This window comes from Ursus arctos, unplaced genomic scaffold (assembly GCF_023065955.2).
Source record: "Ursus arctos isolate Adak ecotype North America unplaced genomic scaffold, UrsArc2.0 scaffold_15, whole genome shotgun sequence".
Lineage (NCBI taxonomy): Eukaryota > Metazoa > Chordata > Mammalia > Carnivora > Ursidae > Ursus > Ursus arctos.
Window position 1 is genome coordinate 46033126 of NW_026622819.1, and position 21115 is coordinate 46054240.

The 21115-nt window shown below is 37.5% G+C and overlaps 1 long non-coding RNA gene across 1 annotated transcript in view; it reads right to left on the bottom strand.

Annotated features, from left to right (window-relative positions):
* LOC113264010 (uncharacterized) overlaps positions 1–21115 on the bottom strand; it is a 193141-nt gene that overhangs the window by 82178 nt on the left and 89848 nt on the right. The window lies entirely within an intron of this gene.

Below are 21115 nucleotides of genomic sequence, written 5' to 3' on the forward strand. Positions count from 1 at the left end.
GGACCCTGGAATGCTTATATTCATTTTTAAAGTTTATAAAAGAGTAATCACATATCTAAATTGAGCCTCATGTTATAAGGTAGAGAAGCCATTTCCTCATCTAGAAAATCTAAGATAAATTTTACATATCCAATACGTGATAGAACCAGTGTCCATTCCCAACCGCATTTTCATGGTAGGCTGCAGCTCATGAAATTCAGCTCCTGGTCACAAATGACACTGAAGCAGCATTACAGAATCCTCAAGGTAAAAGACTATAATAAAAATTTCATTCCCAGGCAGGGTGCAATTTATTTGGAGATTGGGGGTTGGGAGGAGTGGGAATATACCGGAAAAAAAAATTTATATCAAAGAGAATGAAATCAGAGAAATCACCATTCAAGAGACCTGATGCATTGATGGACAAAATGTTGAAGTGTCCCTAAAATAATAAAGAAAGACTAATGAGAGGGAAGGGCTGTTACTGATGAGTCAAATCAACTGACATCAATGTAGATACAAAATTAGAAAGCAGAAGAAATATCGGGAAGCTAAAAAGAACCCTATTCCTTTACTTCTTTGAAAGAGATATTTTTAAAGTGGCAAAGAGGTATAAATCAACAACTTTTATATTTCCTCCAATCTTGACTCCTTTAAAAAAGATGTGAGGTCTGTAACCCACTTAATAACCCAGCCTTGCTTTGTCAGAGGAAACAAGCCCAAAGGTAGGGAACAGGGATCACAGCCAGAAACACGAACACATTGTGAACAGGTTGGAATTAGCTTCTCTAAGTCCGATGGCAGATTAATTTTAGTTGGTGAATGCCAAATTTTAATTACCCTCAATAACACCAAATACTTAAAGTTGATGATTTACAGCCCCCAAGGAAGACGCTCAGGACCTATGGATGGACAGATAGCCTTCGGAACTTCCTAGCACAAGTAATCAAACATGATTATAGAACACTTACGAGATATTTCAAGATAACCCTTACTAGAATTTAAAGTGGGTATCTAAAATGTGAGAATAGAATCTTACAAATTATATTTTAACAAGAAGTAACAATTTTGAAGTGGCAAAATTTAGGAAATAGATACTAAATCAAAAGTAGAAGGTGCAACATGAAATCATCTGTTTTCATCTACCACCAGACCAAGTCAAGAGTTGCATTTAAAAACAGGTTGGGCAAAAGTTAAACCATACAATGCAAATAAAATATTTTTTTTAAGTAGACTTTATGGTAAAAAGCATCAGAAGAGATTCAGATGAACAATATATGATGATGAAATTAGTCTTACTGCTGTACATGATTAAGCCATTATACTGAGCGGACAAGTAATAAAAACCAAAAATCCACAACTTCAAATATAAGAAGAAAACTGACAAATACAATTGTAGTGTGAATTTTGTACCCTTTTTATCTCCTAACTTGCAACTTGGCAAAACATAAATAAATGAAGACGCACACAGTCTCTTACCCGTGGCATCAAAGAAAGCAACTGCTCTTGGAAAAAAATTAAAAAGCAAAAATTAAAGCAATTTTTCTTTTCAGGCTATATTCTCTGAATGCAGAAATAGAGGATATATTTTATATTACCAGAAATTCCCAGGAATTTCCGAATTGAAAATCTAATCGGTGATTTGAGAAAGGAACCCAGCCTATTTAAGGATTAATAATTTAAAACACTAGAAATTATGAAATTTGGCCAAAGCAGCCTTCTGACTTGATGAAAGCATTTAAACATATCAATCAAGAAATGAATAAACAAAGCCTTCAACCTAAGATGCGAGAAGAATCAACAAAAGAATGAAAATCAACGGTAAATATAAGGGGATATAAATAATTCTAAGTCTCACCTCTTAAAAATTTTGAAAAAACCTAAAACAGACAAAACTGCTCAGAAAAATTGAAAACATAAAAATAAGTTTGAGACACATGTAAAATTTAAAATATGTTCTAGCATATTTTATAATAACATGTTTTTCCTTATGATAAAAAATAGAAAAACTCCATGAAATGTACAATTTTTTAAAAAAATAACCAAAATTAATAAGTAAAAGAAATTAGTGCTGGTTTCTTAACTACAAGTAAAATAGTTTTGTGCAGGAAATTCTATCCAAGATATAACTTTTCTGCTATTAATTAACAAATTATTGCATATATTTTATTTATAATATACATGCAAATATATATTCAAAAATTAATGCACACAAGAAAAATACCATGAGATCTGCTGTAACCTATGCAAAAAATATAAAAAACCTGGAGAGAGGTAAATCTAAAATGAAGAGACCAACTCTTAGCTGAACAGACTAACACTGGTAAAGATTTTGTTTTCCTTCAAGTCAATTTACACATTTAACAAAATTCCATCAAATCCCAACAGAAATTTTCTGGGAAGTGAACAAAATAAGTTTATTGGGCAAAATAAAAGGGGGGGGGGGGAGTTAAGGAATATTCTCTACAGAAAAAGGCACTAAAATGAAGGACTCTTCCAAAGCACAAAATAGCAATAATGAAGCTAATGATGTTTCAAAACCGGAAACACAGATCAATTACATTTAGTATTATTTCCCTGCTAGGAAAGCACCCTTCTCCTTTATCTGCTCATTCAGCTCACAAATGGGCAATCTTGACAATGAAACGAATAGCTGCAGATCTGAAATAAGCAATGATGGGGTGTACTTGGTGTCAGGGAAGCAGAGAGCTGGAATGCTATTACAAACTAAGGAAAAATGCACCTATCAATTTGATTGTTATCAGGAAAACTGATCAGCAAATTTTTGTGTGAGGGTAGGGAGAGGGTAGAGAGAGGAATCTTTAGAGTTCCACCTTAAATTACCTCCAGTGACCAGAGTTAAAAGTATTTGCTCATGCAGCATCTAGTAAATGTTATTCTCTTTACGTAAGCCGCACGCTCTCCTTGCCCTTGAATATCTCAGTCTAGCGGAGTGCACAGAGATCTAACAAGGCCAGTTACAACACAGCTTGAAGAGCTGTGAAAAAGATAAGAAAAAAGGTAACAGGAAATTGAATAACAACCTACCCATGATCTGAGGAAGAACGACAAAAGAAATTGCAAAGAGGAGATAAGAGAATTGAACCATATGCAATTCTGCAGTTCTTGCTTCCCCTGCCCCATCCCCAAACACAAGAGAACTTTTTTTAGAAAAAGAATAGCAGGAAATAGGAGAAATGGTTAAAAATTGTGGGCTTTTAGGAGTTCAGATTATTAAGAAAATCATCAAGACGTCACTAAATAAATGAACAAAAGAGATAATCAGCACGTAATTCACACAAGCAAAAAATACACACTCTCTTCATTTTAAAACATTGGAAGACGTAACAGAGAATTAATAACCACTTTTCAAGGAGAACAAAAGAATGCCTACTACATTAAATATTTACCTTGACTGTAAAATACAATCTGATTTCAGAAATGTTAAAAAGTCCAACTTAGATCCTACTAAAGTGCGGTTAAATCTATCAAATAAATGTGGTTAAACATGCTCATACCCTTGCCAAGAAAACAGAAATAAATCAATAAGATTTTTTTTAACCTACCAAATGGGTTAAATAGTGACCATTTCGAGGGCCCTGTAATAACGCTGTGTTTTATACTCTGCGTTTAACCCTATAAGGTAGATACTATCTCCATTTTACAGAAATAATGTTCAAAGAAATTAAGGAACTTGCCTGTGGCAATTCTACTAGAAAATGTCAACACTGAGTTTTAACTGCAATTAAAATACTTTCCACTTTATGCAGTTGCCTACATGTGCTATGAAAGGGGCTGAGACAAATGCTCATCTCTCACTGGTGCATACTTTCAAGGAGTAGAAGGGTATAAAAATGCTCAGAACTTTTAGCCCAGTAATCCCATTTTCAAAATTTATCCAAGCAACAGTATTTAAATAGAAAAAAAAAATTGCTGGCAACAGTGATAAGCATTGCAGATTTGAATTTAAAGATGGGAAAAATTAGCAACACTACCTAACCAGGTGAAAGGGAAGGTAATTTGATCATGGTTATTTCAACTTTCTGAAATGTCATGCTGCTTTTAAAAAGAGTTGTAAGGATTTTGTTTCAGTATGGCAAAAGATAATGTTAAGTATATAAAAATGATGTGTAAACATAAATCAAAGACTTCTAGAAAAACTGAAAAATGAAGCAAGCTGATTTATTTGGATGGTGGTATTATAGGTATATTTTTCTTATTATCATTCTTGTGTTTATAATATTTGTATAATAAACTTCTTTTTAAAAGACTTCGTATCTGCTCTTTTTCTATAAAACAAAATTAACAACACATACTTTGATCCCACAAATAGCCTACAAGAAGGAAAATTTATAGGCCTACAGTTATTTACTGCAGTGTGTTATTCATAAAGAAAAAAATCTGGATTTTGCCTTTTCCCCAACAACAGAGGCAATAGGTAAATAAATCATGGCACATCCGAGGGATGGAATTTTATATTAAAGTAATTTTGGAAACCATAGAACAATGTAACACGTTTCAAACCAGTTAAAAATACCTAGTATTACATGAAAGCTAACTGTTGTTATATGAAAATATATACATGTATTTTCAAGGATGACAAGGAACCACCGTAATTTTAAGTTATGGTGTTTGGGTAATACGAATATGGCTGTTCATATCTGTTTTGTGAAACTTTCTCAAGTTTAGTCAGTTTATAACCATTAATTTTACAAAACGGTTGAAGAAAAATCATTTTTAAGCTTAGCCCAAAAAAATTAATTTTCAATTTTCAGTCCATTTATTCAAGTCTGCCGATGGGTCAAAATTGAAAAGAACTCTGAACACAGAGAATAGCTAGGGATTTAAGGTGGCCTCTCCTTCCATTCCACAGAAGAGCAAGGTCTTTGAAAATGTTCCTCAGGTCCCTGTGATGGTTACAAAGCTCTACTACAGATTTGACATCAAAGAACAGGCCAAACATCTAAGCTCTATTTGGACACCAAGGTTATAAAAATGTGGCTCCCCTACTGGATTTCAAGCAAGGACCAGGTGAGGAAGGGCCCAACCCTTCCCCCTTTTAAGAGACATAAAAAGAAACCACAGAAAACTTTTACCACAACTTGAGTTGGATAGTTACTTAATTTGTGACAGTAGTAATTGATGCCGTCCTTTCTCGAAGATTATTTCTGGTCATCACTTCCACCATTCACTCTCACCCCTCAAACTCCAACAATTCCTTCCTGCCTTAACTCAGCATTCCAGTTTTGTTTGTTTTGTCAAGTTAAATCTTATATTCTCTAATTTCAAATAGTTTCATACAGATTTGATATATCTACAAACCATCTGTCTCATGATTTCTAGGCAGTATAACCCACCTCCCTTAGCTCACATGATACTGCAATTCGTGATTTCTCCTCCAATATCTGACTAATCCTTTTCCTTTCTCTAAAAGACTCCATAAGAGATAATCCTCCAAGGTCTCCAGAACCCAATAATTAACCCTTCTCCAGTACTATGGACAATTACCACAAAGATCTTTCTCTGTTCTTTACAAGCTAAATCTCTGAGATACACTGTTATCTGGTGCAACTAATTTATCTTCCTCCTCTGGCCAATTGGGTATTTCTCCAACCAAATTATGTTTCTTAATAGGAAAGACACTTAACATAGAGTGACGGGACAGACATTGAGGAAGGACATTGGTTTTGGTGTCAACTAGACCTGCGTATAAGCTAGACCAGTATCTAGAACCAGGTTCCCATAAAGAATGCCAGTAAATTCTGATCTCAACAAACTGGGTTCCCGATACCGTCAACCATCCCCACTCAGTTTTTCCCTTAGTCTTCCTTAGAATTGTCTTCCTTGAAGATTTTTTTTTCCTTAAGCCTCTTTTTTTCCCCTAGATCTTGCTATATTTTGTCTACCAACATAGTCAAATCTGCCCTGTAACACATATAGACCCAAAAGTGTTCTCTCAAATCTGCCCACCTCAAGAAAATTCACCACTCATATTTTTGAAAACAGTCTATATTTTCTTTAGTTCGCACACTTACAAATAGCCTACAATCTAAATTTTGCCCCTTTCTCTAACATGACGCTGCTCTCTAAAAAGGTTGCCATTGACATCCGAGTGGTCAAATCAACACTTTCCAGCAGTTATTTCTCCATTTTGACACCATCTAGTCATGAATCCATCCTGTAGAACACCGTGGAGGGTGGCCTTCTCAGGATCCACGGACCCATCCTATGTCCTTCCAGACCCCTATCCAATTCAGGCACCCAGTGCCATGACATCCACAGGACTCGGGGAAACGTGAACTGTTACCAATGACTATTAGACAACTTAAACCGAAGCACTCAGAACTCCTTACAGGTTTTTTTTCCCATGTTGATGAAAATGTGCTGATCTCACAGCATCTCAGACAGATCTCTGACATATGTTTTAAATTTTGTATTACTGATTTCATTCCTCTGACAGCTCTATCGTGATTCTGATAGTTATAAAAATATTTTCCCAGAGAACCAGGAAGGGGCCCACTCTCCAACTCTTTCTGTGATGATGGTAAGTTTATGTCACCAGCCTCTCTTCATACTTTCTCTTAGCCTCCTAACTCTTTCTTTAGGTCTGTGTCTCTTGCCCCAGTTCTCGGACACCAATCTTTCTTTGTCTTTATAGTAATGCAGTTAGCGCAAGGGCAGTGACTTCCTCTTAAGCTGCTTTTTCTTTCTGTGACTGCCAAGCAGGATCTTCACGTAGACTGCCAAATAATTCTTTTAAATTATCCCACTTAATTTGTACAGTAACCCTATAAAATAAAAACACACATATCATCTTGCTACTAGGGAAACTGAGTCCCAGAAAGACTTAGTGACTATCCAAATTTACACGTGTCTAAGCAAGAGAGGCAGATCTGGAATCTGTTCAGTGCATCTGTACTTCCCGAGCCCCAGTCATACAGCAGGGGCTCCAATTCAAAATCTGTTGAAGAAGCATGGACAAAAGAGAGTCAACTTTATATCCTGTCTGGCCGCTAGTTGGGTGACCATGTTCCACGTTAAGCCTCAGCTCCTTCCTCTATAAAATAAAGGTGTCAGGTGACTAATCTCCACTAAGCTTCACAGCTGAGATTTCACACAGTGCTCTCCGTGCACTCTCATCAGAGTGACCAGCTCTGAATCACGGACAAGACCAGTCCATTCGTTCATTGGCCAAATATTTGATGAACACATGCTGAGTGCTGGACACATTTTTAGGTATTTGAAATTATAAGAAACAACAAGGCAGGCATGCCGTCACTGTCATGGAGTTTCCAATCTAGTGGGAAGACACAGTGCAAAAATATACTAAGGATCAAGATAATTTCCAGACATTGAAAAGTACAGTAATTGAATTAACGCCTTCCCTGAGGACATGACATCTGAGATTCAATGAGAAGTCAGGCACATAGAGAGCAAAGTGCGCCAGCAGAGGAAAGAAAGTTCTTAGAAAACTGTGGCACGTCATTAGTTTCATTACTTAGGAAGGCTCAACACTCAACTGCTTTGTTCTTCTTCATTTTCTTCTGTGAATTAGACATATGGGATGTAATTACTGCCTTTCACCTGCTGGGAGGGTGTGAGTATTAATCTGTCCTCCAGGAGTACACTTTTTTAGGTGCTAAGAATGGCTTCCTTAATCGACCATCAAGGTCTATAATGAAAAAAACAAAGGATACAGGGAGTGCCTTTGAGGCTAACAAGAAAGGTCAGTATAGAGATCCTGTAAGGTTAATAGGAAAGGGACAGAAGTCAGAGGTCACTAGTAGTAGCAGACATTTCATAATACACCATGCCAAGAAGGGGCTAAAATTTCAGAAGCCAAGATAAGGCATACCATGGATTGTCAAGTGAGGCTGGACCCCAGGGAAAAGAATCCCCCACTTGGGGAAATCCCTATGCTTAAATATCCAGTCAAGGTGATGTAATAAGCTTACATTTTTAAAATCTATAGTTTGATTTAAACACATATCAAAAGTAAATATAAATAAATAAAAAATATAAAAAGTTATAAGACCTGTAATACAAGGCAAACATAGTGTAAAGCAGAAACTAACGAAAGTGCAAACCATGTCAGGTTAACACTTTGGGGCTGTCAAAGCCCAGGACCAGCAGACAGAGGTTACCTAAGGGCAATATGCTCACTGCTTAAAACTAAGGACAGGAAGGGGCACCTGGGTGGCTCAGTCATTAAGCGTCTGCCGTCGGCTCAGGGCGTGATCCTGGCGTTCCGGGATCGAGCCCCACATCAGACTCCTCTGCTGGGAGCCTGCTTCTTCCTCTCCTATTCCCCCTGCTTGTGTTCCCTCTCTCGCTGGCTGTCTCTCTCTCTGTGTCAAATAAATAAATAAAATCTTTAAAAAAAACCAAAAAAACGAAAAAAAACTAAGGACAGGAAGGATAAAGGAGAGGAGAAGATGTGGTCCATATATACAATGGAGTATTACTCAGCTATCAGAAAGAACGAATTCTCAACATTTGCTACAACATGGACTGGAGGAGATAATGCTAAGTGAAATACGTCAAGCTGAGAAAGACAATTATCATATGATTTCTCTCATCTATGGAACATAAGAACTAGGAAGATCGGTAGGGGAAGAAAGGGATAAAGAAAGGGGGGTAATCAGAAGGGGGAATGAAGCATGAGAGACTATGGACTCTGAGAAACAAACTGAGGGCTTCAGAGGGGAGGGGGGTGGGGGAATGGGATAGACTGGTGATGGCTAGTAAGGAGGGCACATATTGCATGGTGCACTGGGTGTTACACGCAACTAATGAATCATCGAACTTTACATTGGAAACCGGGATGTACTGTATGGTGACTAACATAATATAATAAAAAAAACCATTAAAAAAAAAAAAGGAGAGGAGAAAAACCTGCCGCTGATTGTTGTCTGCATAACAGGTAAGGAGAAGCTTCCTGCCTACAGCATAAACAAGATTAGATGCAACCCCCTTACCAGTACCTAGAAGTATTCAGAATTTTCCTGATGTTGCTCTGGGAGAGAAGCCTTAGCAAGTAACGTAAAACCTAGTTCTGGACTAAAAACTTTTGGAGGTCCTAGAAAAACCTAGAATTTAAAAAAAAAAAAAAATTCAGTCATAGAAAACCACCAAACCAAAAATCTCAAGCTGGGGAGGGGGTGGGATTTAAAACACATGAAGGAAACGAATACTAAGATAGGCAAGCAATAAGTTAATGACTTAAAAAATTCAATGCAGATGATTTAATATTATAGAATAGTCTGAAAAAGACTCTAAAATAAGTAGTAAGATCTTCAAAATAGGGGTGCCTGGGTGGCTCAGTCGGTCAAGCGTCTGCCTTCAGCTCACGTCATGATCCCAGGGTCCTGGGATCGAGTCTCCCATCCAGCTTCCTGCTCAGCAGGGAGCCAGCTTCTCCCTCTCACTCTGCCTGCCGCTCCCCCCACATGTGTGTGCTTTCTCTGTTAAATAAATAAATAAATAAATAAATAAATAAATAAATAAAATCTTCAAAATAAAAATATCCTTAAAATGGAAAAGCACACAGGAAGCAAAAAGGAAAGTTATCTGTATATATGAAATTATCACATATAACTTTTGGGAAAAAATAATCATGAAGCAAACAGTTAATGGAAAAGATAAACTGAAATGAACACAGTCAAAAACAGAGTCAGTAAAATCGACGATAGTATGAAAGAATTCAGCTAAAGTACAGCATGAAAAAGGTGTAACAATTCTTAAAGTGCTAAGGAGAGATGGAAATTAGATGCAAAGGTACAAATATATGTTTGATTGGAGTGTCAGATGAATAGAAGAGGATGCTGGAGAAAGAATATTAAAAAATATATACACTAAAGATTTTCTAAAATAAAATCAAATATTCTCAATTTTATTTTTTTAATAATAATTTTTTATGTTAGTCACCATACAGTACATCCCTAGTTTTTGATGTAAAGTTCCATGATTCATTAGTTGCGTATAACACCCAGTGCACCATGCAATACATGCCCTCCTTAACATGCAGAGTACTGAGGAAGATGAAAATAAATTCATACGCAGACATTTTTAAATAAAACTGCAGAAATTATGTATAAAGAGAAAAAAAAACTATCTGATAAGTGAAAAAAGTATTAGAATGCACCAGGGGATAACAATGATAAACATCATCAGCTGGTATCACTTGGAGTGCTGGTTGACCATAATTATCAAGATAAAATTGTTACAAGTTAAAGTGCCGTCAGAGAAAGGGCAGGACAAGCAGTAACACAAAATTTTATACACATAATGACTAAAAAGATGGGAAACCCTCTAGAAGACCTCTCTGGGAAAACTACCAAATGATGAACTTATAGAAGGAAAGTTACCTTAGGAGGAAGAAGGCATGCAGGAAGTAGGAAAAAAGGAACAACGAGTGGATTACCCAGTTACAAAATGACCAAAGATTTCAAATAAACATTTTTCTGATCAAGATATAAAAAGGACCGGGGCGCCTGGGTGGCACAGCGGTTAAGCGTCTGCCTTCGGCTCAGAGCGTGATCCTGGCGTTCTGGGATCAAGCCCCACATCACGCTCTTCTGCTATGCGCCTGCTTCTTCCTCTCCCACTCCCCCTGCTTGTGTTCCCTCTCTCGCTGGCTGTCTCTATCTCTGTCGAATAAATAAATAAAATCTTTAAAAAAAAAAAAAAGATATAAAAAGGACCCAGAAGCCCTTGAAAGATGTTCAATATCATGAGTCATTAGGGAAACGTAAATTAAAACCACAATGAGATACCTTTTTAAACCCAACAGAATGGCTATAATAGATATTAGTGAGTGTTGGTGAGGATGTGGAGAAAGTAGAACCTTCACGGCATGGCTGCTGGAATGGTACTTTGGAAAGTACTTTGGCAGGTTCTCAAACTATTAAGCAGAGTTACCATATGACCTTGCCATTGTAATGGAAAGTGAATGCCCAAGAGAAACAAAAATATGTGCCTTCACAACAATTGTTACCCAAGTATTCACAGCAACATTATTCTAATAGACAAAAAGTGGAATCAAACCAATTGTCCATCAACTGGTCAATAGGTAAAATTAAGGTGGTATATATTCATACTCTACTGGAATATTATTTGGTAATAAAAAGGAATGTTTCCTGTGTGTACTACAACATAGATGCACCTTGAAAAAAATTCTGTGAAATGAAAAAAGCCAGACACAACAGGTCACATATCACATGATTCCATGTATATGAAATGTCCAGAACAGTCAAATCTATAGAAACAGAGAGCAGATTAGTGATTCACAGGGCCTGGGAAAGGGGAGAATGGAGAGTGACTGCTAAAGTATATGGGAGTTTCTCTGTAATGAAACTGTTTCTCTGTAATGAAACTGGACTAATGAAAATGTTCTGGAATTAGATGGTGGTGACTGTGGCACAACTCTATGACCAGACTAAACTACCAGATTGTACACTTCAAAAAGCAGATTTCACGGTATGTGAATTATCTCTCAATAAAGCTGTGATTTTATAAGTTTGAGGGTGACGGGATGCAGCGAAAAGCGTATTCATAGGGAGATTTGTAACCTTATGTTCATATATTAGAAAAGAAAAAAGCCTGAACTCTAAACGCCTAAGCATCTACGACAAGAAAGCTAGAACAGCAAATCACACATGAGAAAACCAGAAATCAGCGAAACAGAATACAAACATGCGTAGAAAAAAATCAGGAAAATTGTTCTTATGAAAATATTAATATGAACAGATTAATAAATTAATTTACAAAATTAAGAGAAAACACAAATGAACAATATTTAAAGTCAAATGAGGTCATTGCTACAGAATCTACAAAGATGAAAACATCAACAAGAGGATATGATGATATTATGCCAATAAATTGACTATCTGGATGAAATGAAAAATGCTTCAAAAATGCAGTTTACCAAAGCTGACAAAAGGAAATAGAAATTCTGAATAATTCAATACTGCTTAAAGAAATTGAACTCGTTATTGAGTACTTCCCACCAAGAACACCCAAGGCTCAGAGGTGTTCACCGCTGAATTCTTTTAAACATCTAAGGAAGAAATAATTCCAATCTTTCACAAAACTTTCTAGAAAATAGTAAAGGTAGCTATTTTTTTTATGATGCCAGCACAACTTTGTTTCCAAACTATTTTCATCTCTCATGATGATGGATGCAGAAATTCTTAGCAAAGTATTTGTAATTCTATGGCACCAAAAGCACAAGCAACAAAAGAGAAATAGACAAATTGATCTTTATCACAATAAAAAAGAAAGTGATCATGTGGCACCTGGGTGGCTTGGTCAGTTAAACGTCTGACTCTTGATTTCAGCTCAGGTCATGATCTTGGGGCTCTGGGATCCAGCCGGCCTTGGGCTCCACACTCAGTGGGGAGTCTGCTTGAGGATTTCTCTCCCTCTCCCTTTGCCCCTCTCCCTGCTCATGGTCCCTAATAAATAAATCTTTTAAAAAAGTGATAACACAACCCTAAAAATTGAAAAAAATATTTCTAAATCATATATCTAATAAAAACCTAGTATCCAGAATATATATATAAAAAAACAGCTCAAAAAGAACAAGCCACCAACCCAATTTAAAACTGGGTAAACACTTGAATAGACATTTCTCCAAAGAAGATAATCAAATGGCCGAGAACCACATGAAAAGATGTGGTCAATATCACAGTCATTAGGGATACGCAAATAAAAAGCACAAAGAGATATCACTTCATAACCACAAGAACAGCTATACCCAAAGAAATAGAAAGGAACAGGTGCTGGTAGAGATGTGGAGAAATTTCTACCCTCTACCACTGCTCACGGGAATGTAAAATGGTGCAGCCACTGTGGAAAACTGTTTGGTGATTCCCTCGATACTTTAAATATATAATTACCATATGGCCATGCAATTCTACTCCTACGTATATACCCAACAGAATTAAAAGACAGGTGCTCAAATAAAACTTGCACACAAAAATTCATAGCAGCACTAGTCACAATAGCCAAAAGATGGAAACAACCCAAGTGTCCGTCAACTCATGAATGGAGAAACAAAATGTGGTGTATGCAGGTGATGGAATATTATGCAGGTGATGGAATATTATACAGCCATAAAAGGTGCTTGTACGTGCTGCAATGTGGATACTCTTGCTCAGTGAAAGAAGTTAGATACGAAGGACCACATATTGTATGATCCCATTTATATGAAGTGTTCAGATGGACAAATCCATAGAGCTAGAAAATAGTCTAATGGTTGCCAGGGACTAGAGAGAAGAAGGAATGGGAAGTGGTTGCTTAATGGGCACAGGGTTTCCTTTTGTGGTGATAAAAATGTTCTAGAACTAGACAGTGCTGATGGCGGCACCACACTGCAAGTGTATTAAATGCTGCTGAAGTTTACCTTTTGAAGTGGTTAAAATGGTGAATTCCACATTATATAAATTGTACCACAGCAAACAAATGCTAATTGACTCTAGTGATACATCAAGAAGCAAATCCGCCAGGATCAAATAGAGTTTATTCCAGGTACGCAAAAATGTGTTAAATTTTAAAAAGATATCATTGTAATTCATCGCACTAACATTGGATCATTTGGTAGACTCAGAAAAGTAATTTATAGGTCATTTTAAAATTCCACAGCCCTTTGCGATCAAGTTGATAAAGAGTACAGCAAACTTCCTGGACACACGATTAGAAGATAACATGAATAGTGTCCTGCACATAAGCAAAGGACAATTAAAAAAGATAATAGGATGAACGATCCCATTTAACCTAGTGACAGAATTTGTGAAGTACTTAAATAGGAACCTAACTTTGAAAACACGTAAGTTCTATCTAAAGAAAATTACCAAATGTTATTGTAGAACATAAGAATCTTGAATAAATGGAGAGATATTCTATGCCTTTACATGGGCTGATTCAATATCACAAAAATGTCTATTTTCCCCAAAGTAATCTATTATTTCTTAATATAATTTTGATAAAAATCCTGGAGTTCTCATGGAACTTGACAAGCTGATACTAAAATATAGAGAGATTAATGGGCCAAGAATATCTGAAACAATTTTGAAGAATAAAAAGGTAGGAGAAGTCTACCCACCAGATAACAAGAGTTACTATAAAGCTACAGTGATTAAAATAGTGCTTTATGGAAGCAGAGTCAGAAAAATAGACCAGTGGAATAGAATTTTATTTTGCCCACAAGCAAATGCATATGTATATGGGAAATTGGTGTATGACGGAAGTGGCATTTCAAAGTGGTAGGAAACAATGGTGTTCTAGTAGTCAACAAATGCTATTGGGAACACTGTTTCCTGTACTAAGTATTAAATAAAATTTATGCCTTAGAAAGTTTATGTAATATACTTTTTTTTTTTTAAAGATTTTATTCCTTTTCTTGAGAGAGCGAGCACAAGCCAGGGGGAGAGGCAGAGGGAAAGGGAGAAGTAGACTCCCCGCAGAGCAGGGAGCCCAACCCAATGCAGTGCTCAATCCAGGAATCCCGTGATCATGACCTGAGCTGAAGGCAGATGCTTAACTGACTGAGCGATCCGGGTGCCCCTGAAATATACTTTCAATAGATGAAAATCTAAATGGGAGCAACAAACCTTCAAATACTTAGCAGGAACTATAGGAATACGCTCTCCTTTAAACAGAATAAAAAGTATGTCTTAATGTTAACAATAAGAAACTTACAAATTTTACTAGTTTAAAAATTAAAACTTCTACACAACAAATAATTCCGTAAATAAATTAAAAAGACAAGCCACAGACTAAAACAAAAACGTAGATACTAAGAAGTATTTACTCAAGAAAGAACTGGCATCAAGAATTTTTGAACACCTAGAAGTTAAAAAGTAAATGACACACTATACGACCGAAAGGAAAAAAAGGTTGAGGGCAAGATTCTTCATGACACCAGTAATACCAGTAAAAAAGGAAATATAAACTAAATTTTCAAATAAATAGCAGAGCATACTCCTCAGATTGGCTGGCCATAGCAAATCTGACAATAAGAAGTGTGAACAAGGATGAGAAAAAATGGTAGTTGTCATACACAGGCAGTGGAAGTCTGTGCTGCTATCCCTTGGGGAAGTGGTCTGGCTGTAGACAGCAAGGGCTCGAGGATGCCTGTCCTTGAACACAGCAAGTCCACTTACAGGTGTGCACCCGAGACAAGAGTGCACACAGCAAAATGAGACGTGCACAGACGGTGATTAAGCATTGGTTTGTCACAGAAACACAAAAGAGAAGAACAGCAACCCATCAATAAGCTAATAGATAAATTACAGGGTTTTTTTTAATATAATGAAGACATTACACAGTAGTTAAACGACAGACCCTCAAACATCCCAAAATATAATGTGAGATACAAAAAAAAAAAAAAAAAAAGGATGATATATACAACATGACAATACTGAAATAAAAACTTTAAATACACAAAAGAATACTATTTATCATTTTTAATACCTGCATATCTGGGGAAAAAAAGGTAAAAAATATGAGTAGATGGACAGGAAGAATTCTTGCCAACTTTAGGATTGTAGTTACTTTTGGGAAGGGGTAAAAAGTGAGCTCGGACTGTATTTGTTTGGTTTGGTTTCTTAAACAAACCAAATAACTAAAGCAGATATAAGAAAATGCTAAGGTTTGGTAAATCTGAATGGGTATTTGTTATATAATCTCCTGACCTTTAAAGAAAAGTTCACAATGTTTCATAAAAATATTTTTTTTAAACCAAAGTTTCCCTATGTCAAGAATGTCTCGATTCTCAAGTTGCCCATTCCTGTCAGCCTTAGAAGAACACGGTCCTTTAGTTGGAATTAAATTGATGTAACATTTTAGAAATATTCGTTATGGGACTGCATTATAAGCTTTGGGTCCATTATCCATTCATATCATAAAAGGGGGGGGAGACAGTAACTCAAAGAGCAAATGTACCAGATTTAGTCCTTAAGATGTGGAGAAAAGCCTAGAAACCACATCAAGGTCCAGCATCACAGAAATAATTAAGTTATCATGGTACAACCGTAATACGATACTCTACACGATAATTAATGATGTTTTCTAAGAATGTGAATGACATGACACACTAACAAATCTTACAATTTTATATATAAAATTAATTGAAAAGCAGAGGATGCAAAATTAAAACAGTAGCATATTTTGAACCATGTAAACACTCTAATAATAAAAAAAAGATGGTCTAGAAAAATCCCTCAAACTTAGTGTTTTTTCCCTTCTAATTCAGTGTTTTATACTTGCCCAAACTTTTTCAAATGTGCATTGACTCCTTTTATATTTAGAAATAAATCCATTAAACACACATTAAAATGAGGAACAGCAATATACCTCTGCTCTAACGTAAAAAGAAATTATAGTTTACCAAAGGCGCTTTTCTCGAGGTCTTAGCCGTGAACTGGTATTTTCTCTTCTGTTCTGACACATGCTGTGTCTGCTTCAAGTTTTAATCTTGATAAAAAAACATGATATGCTGCTTATTTACCTAGACATTAGAATGCACAGCCTGTGGCATCACTCTCTATTGCATTAAAGAGAATCATTTTCTTGTCTGATCTGCACAGAATCTCTCACCAAGCTTCCCAGCTAGACTCTGGCATCCTGGCAGGTGGATACTTCAGTATTAAGAAATTCAGCACTTATAAATGTTTGAATGTTATTCTTTAAAAGAAGAATATGTAAACTGAAGAATCTAATTAGTTAAGAGTTTGTTCCCTCTCCTCAACTGTTCTCTTAGGAACACAGAAAAAAAGAAAGAAAGTAAGCAAGTGGCAGGAAGAGGGAGGACGGGGTGGGGGAGGGGGGCAGACTAGATCTGCTAGCACGATTAAAATGCTCTCCAATTTCCCTGGTTACATTTGCATAGAGACAGGAGCAGACCCATCACTTGAAATTGGTTAAAACTGAGGGCATCACACAGAGATCAAGAAATGGGTTTGAAATCAGTTCAGACTGGGGTGGTTATGACTCTGAAACTCATTTAATATCTTGGATCTCAGTTTCCTCATGTGTAAAATGGAACTATAATAATCACAAAGTGAACATCAATTGTTTCTCTTTTGTCCAATATTGGCACCTATTTTTCTGTGCTTTGGAAAGGGCTGCCAGCCACAGGCTCCTGCATGGAAAGGAAACTACGCTACTATCAGTGCCCATACCCCAGACCAGCATGATAGATCCAGACACGGGTAGACATACAAGCCAGTACTGGTCAACCAGAGCCCTTCCATGGGATTGTTCAATTTGAAGCTGCAGGGGAAGGGGAAAAAAAAGTTCTTGCCTTTGGGTCATGTGTCCAGAAATAAGGTGCCATCTTCCCAGCCTTGCAGAGAACGACTAGCTGTAGTAGGAAAGAACAAAGCTAACACACATAGAGAAGGTGAGTTATTACGGGAAACCAGGAGTAAGGGCAAGAGAAGCAGGGGGTCCTGGGGCAGGGCCAAGGGTCTCAGGCAAGATGCAAGGGGACAGGGGACAACAGGGAGTAAGACATCTAATAGCACCGCCATCCCTAGAGAGTAAGATGTGGAGAAACTGAACAAGAGCAGAGTGTGGCAAGATGGGCGAGCTAGTGAGGAGACTCGGCTAAGGGAAACGGAGGTGGTCGGATAGAGGAAGGGTTGTAAGTAGTGCGGAGAAGGTGAAGGAATGGGAGAGAACAAGGGACAGAGGCAGAAAACCTGAGAGAAGGACATGGAGGGAGAGGGAGGGGAGAGTGAGGAAGGAGAATGAGCTCAAGAATCTATATACTCGTTGTATACGGAATACAGTCTGGAACTCTGGCATTCCAAGCGCATAACGCCTTGATCTGTATCCAACTTTCTAGTCTCGTTTCTCACTAGTCATACCAGCTTCCTGTGTCTACTTGAGTTTTGGGGACATACTTGGACCTTTTCCACTTCTTTGCCCTTGGCTCGTGCCATTTCGTCAGTGTAGTTGCTCTCCCTCACACCCATTCCCCTTTTGACACATTAGCCTTGTTTTACCACAAAATTCAAACAATACCACCCTCCAGGAAGCTTTCTGAGATATCCTAGTTAATTCTTGTTCTCAAAACGATGTTGAAAATATTACTTTATGATGGCACTTACTGCTTTGTATGCCTCCATTAGTTTGTGAGGATTTAGAGAACGGGAAATGCCTCTTACTCATCTTTCGAGCTCCTTCCACTAAAGTGCCAGGTGATCACACATACAAGTCATCCAATAAATGTTGAAGTCACCTGAACTTAAACTTCTACAGCTCAGTAGCTGCTGACATTGTCATATAGTGGCCCTCCCAGAATATCACCCGAACAACCTAAGACAAAACTGAGTTTCTTTTTACTGGGGGAAGAAAGAGCACTACCTTGAAAGAGTCCCCATATCTGCACGAATTGGGAAGGGCAATGTGGGAACATTTATGTCACCTGAGGTCTACTTTTAAGCACGTCTTTCCATGTGGGGAGCTTGGTTAGGATTGGATAAGAATCATGATACAGTAGGTTGGGATTGGTGGACACAGTATAGTGAGAATTTTGAGGGAACGTGTTCAAAGGGTCTTACAGAAGAAACTTGTCTAATATTTTTTTCGATTGGAGAGTTGATGGGTCTTCAGAATGCAACATAAAATTGTTATATGCATCTTCTTGGACAAGCATTTTCTGAAAGAGTAAAGTTATATTGATGAAGACAGTAGAACAGTAGAATTATGCTAATGTGGACAGTAAGCTGTGTGGAGGGTAGATGGCTTCTTCCTCAACATCAATAAAGATTGGCCAGCCATCAAGTAACAGTATTGTAAGGATAGGTTTTAGATGAAAGGGAACAGGAAAAAAAAAAAAGAAAAGAAAAACAAAAAACACCCAAAGCTTCTTTATTGTCTCATCATCTTAAGTGTCTTCCAATAATCAACTGCCCAACTCTTTTAAATGAGACAAAACAACTAGAGCACTGTGTTCTGATTCCAACACACAGAACCCCCCCCCCCCCAGGAAATTTAATTCACCTTTTTAGAACTTTGAATATGCCCGTAAGTTTCTGAATGTGAAGTATGCAGACTTTGGGGTTATGTCAGGGATGCTAAACAAGCTTACTTTGCTTCTCAATATTGAGCTCCTAGAGAAGATTCTGAGACCAGGTCTGGGCTTACCAGAAATAGCAGTATACTTGATTACTAGTGTCTGCCGTGAGCACAGGAAGGGCAGTGTCCACAGGCTCTAGGTTATTGAGTTGAGAAGACTCTGTTTGTTGTTTCATTCCATTCAGACTTCCTGTGTGGTTTTGCTTTGATTTCCGCTTCCTATTCTTCCTGGTAGAGCCACATCCATCCCAAGTAGCCACAGTGTCTTTATTGCCAAAATCTTTGGGTGAAAGCTCTGGTAGGTGCCACAAAAACACAACTATTATTTCAGAGAAGTAACATAGTAAAGTACCATTCAGCCGGAATGGACTCAGCTGACCAGAGTCTTGGGGGGAGTTAAGGTAAATGCTAAGAATATTCTGATAGGGATACAGGACTAAAAATAATACCTTCACGCTTCCTGACCATTGATAGGCCCACAGACAGGAATAGGACCCAAATTGGCCAAGAAAACCCTTCCCTAGGATTTTGTAATCTGATGCTAGTAAAAGAAACTCTCTCCCGACTTGCAGTTGCTAAATGGGGTTGGTTTAAGCCTGAAACTCTTGCAGCAATATCTTATGTCTGGAGGAATCCAATGTGAAGAAGGAAAAAATTGAGGATAGCTCAGAGAAAAATCATACAGAAAGCAAGGGTGACAGAAACTGGATGATATTACATGAACCTTGAAGATTGTCCTACTCCCAGACTTTTCAGTGATGTGGACCAAAACATCCTTTTGCTGACCAATGTCAGAGTCATTTCAAACTCAAAAACTCCTGACTACGGTTCATTAGGCCCACATCTAATGATCACTCTCAAATTCCAGATACGTGCATAATTTTGTGGTTCTCGAGGGGTCTTCATCTTCCTTGCAGCCCTGTACCAATGTGCCATACATTCCATAAGCAGAGACAAAGCTCTTCACCTCTCTTTGTAAACACAGACTTTATACTAGTCAGCTGTATCTTTTGTATTGCATGAAACCCAGATTAAAATTCACAGAAATTCAGAAGAGACCAGATATGCCCTGTAGTGATGCCTGCGTAGGAATGGATGGATTAAGAGAGAAATCACACTAAGCTACTTGTGTAGATGAGAAAATAGAAAAATATTCACATGATCCCTAGCAATCTCTTCCACACTCTTAAAATGTTCTGGGGCTATATGATAATGGAAATAAAAAATTCAAAAATGGGGCGCCTGGGTAGCGCAGTCGTTAAACGTCTGCCTTCGGCTCAGGGCGTGATCCCGGCATTCCGGGATCGAGTCCCACATCGGGCTCCTCCGCTGGGAGCCTGCTTCTTCCTCTCCCACTCCCCCTGCTTGTGTTCCCTTTCTCTCTGGCTGTCTCTCTGTCACATAAATAAATAAAATCTTTAAAAAAAAAAAATTCAAAAATGATCAAACCTTTCTGATAAAAATAAACTTTGTGAAAAGACAGACAACAGGCAAAGTGTCTCCTAATAACAATGTTACTTAAATTGACCTCTAGAGGTCATGTCTAGCCAATGCAATCCTCTTCTGATAATGCAACTGTTTCTTGGAGCCCCTGGGGTTCTGGTGAAATGCAGCAGAGACTTCATCACTTCATCATGGTGACAGGGAGGACAAAGGACAGACTTCAAGTTATATCTTGCATCAACCAGAATCTCATTTTTAAAATTATATTTTACGTATTGGGCTCTCAAAGAAAACTTATGTGAAAAAAAAGGTTTTGATTGCTTAAAAAGGTAGAGGCTAAATGCCCTAACTACACAGACAGCATCAATCCAAGTATTGAGTACTTAGGTACTGAGTGTCTTAGGTAATGGAAGAAAGTATCAGTGGTTTCACACCTAGGGAGGTAACCTCTGGTACTCCAAGTTGCGAGCAATGTATTAATAATGAAAAAGGATCATCCTCTTTTGCCAACTCTTTATTAGAAAATTAGTTTCTGCTCATCTTACTCTCCAGAGTAGGCACCGACTGATCAGCTCTGTGTTTGTTAGAAAGTAAAATAAAGTTTGAG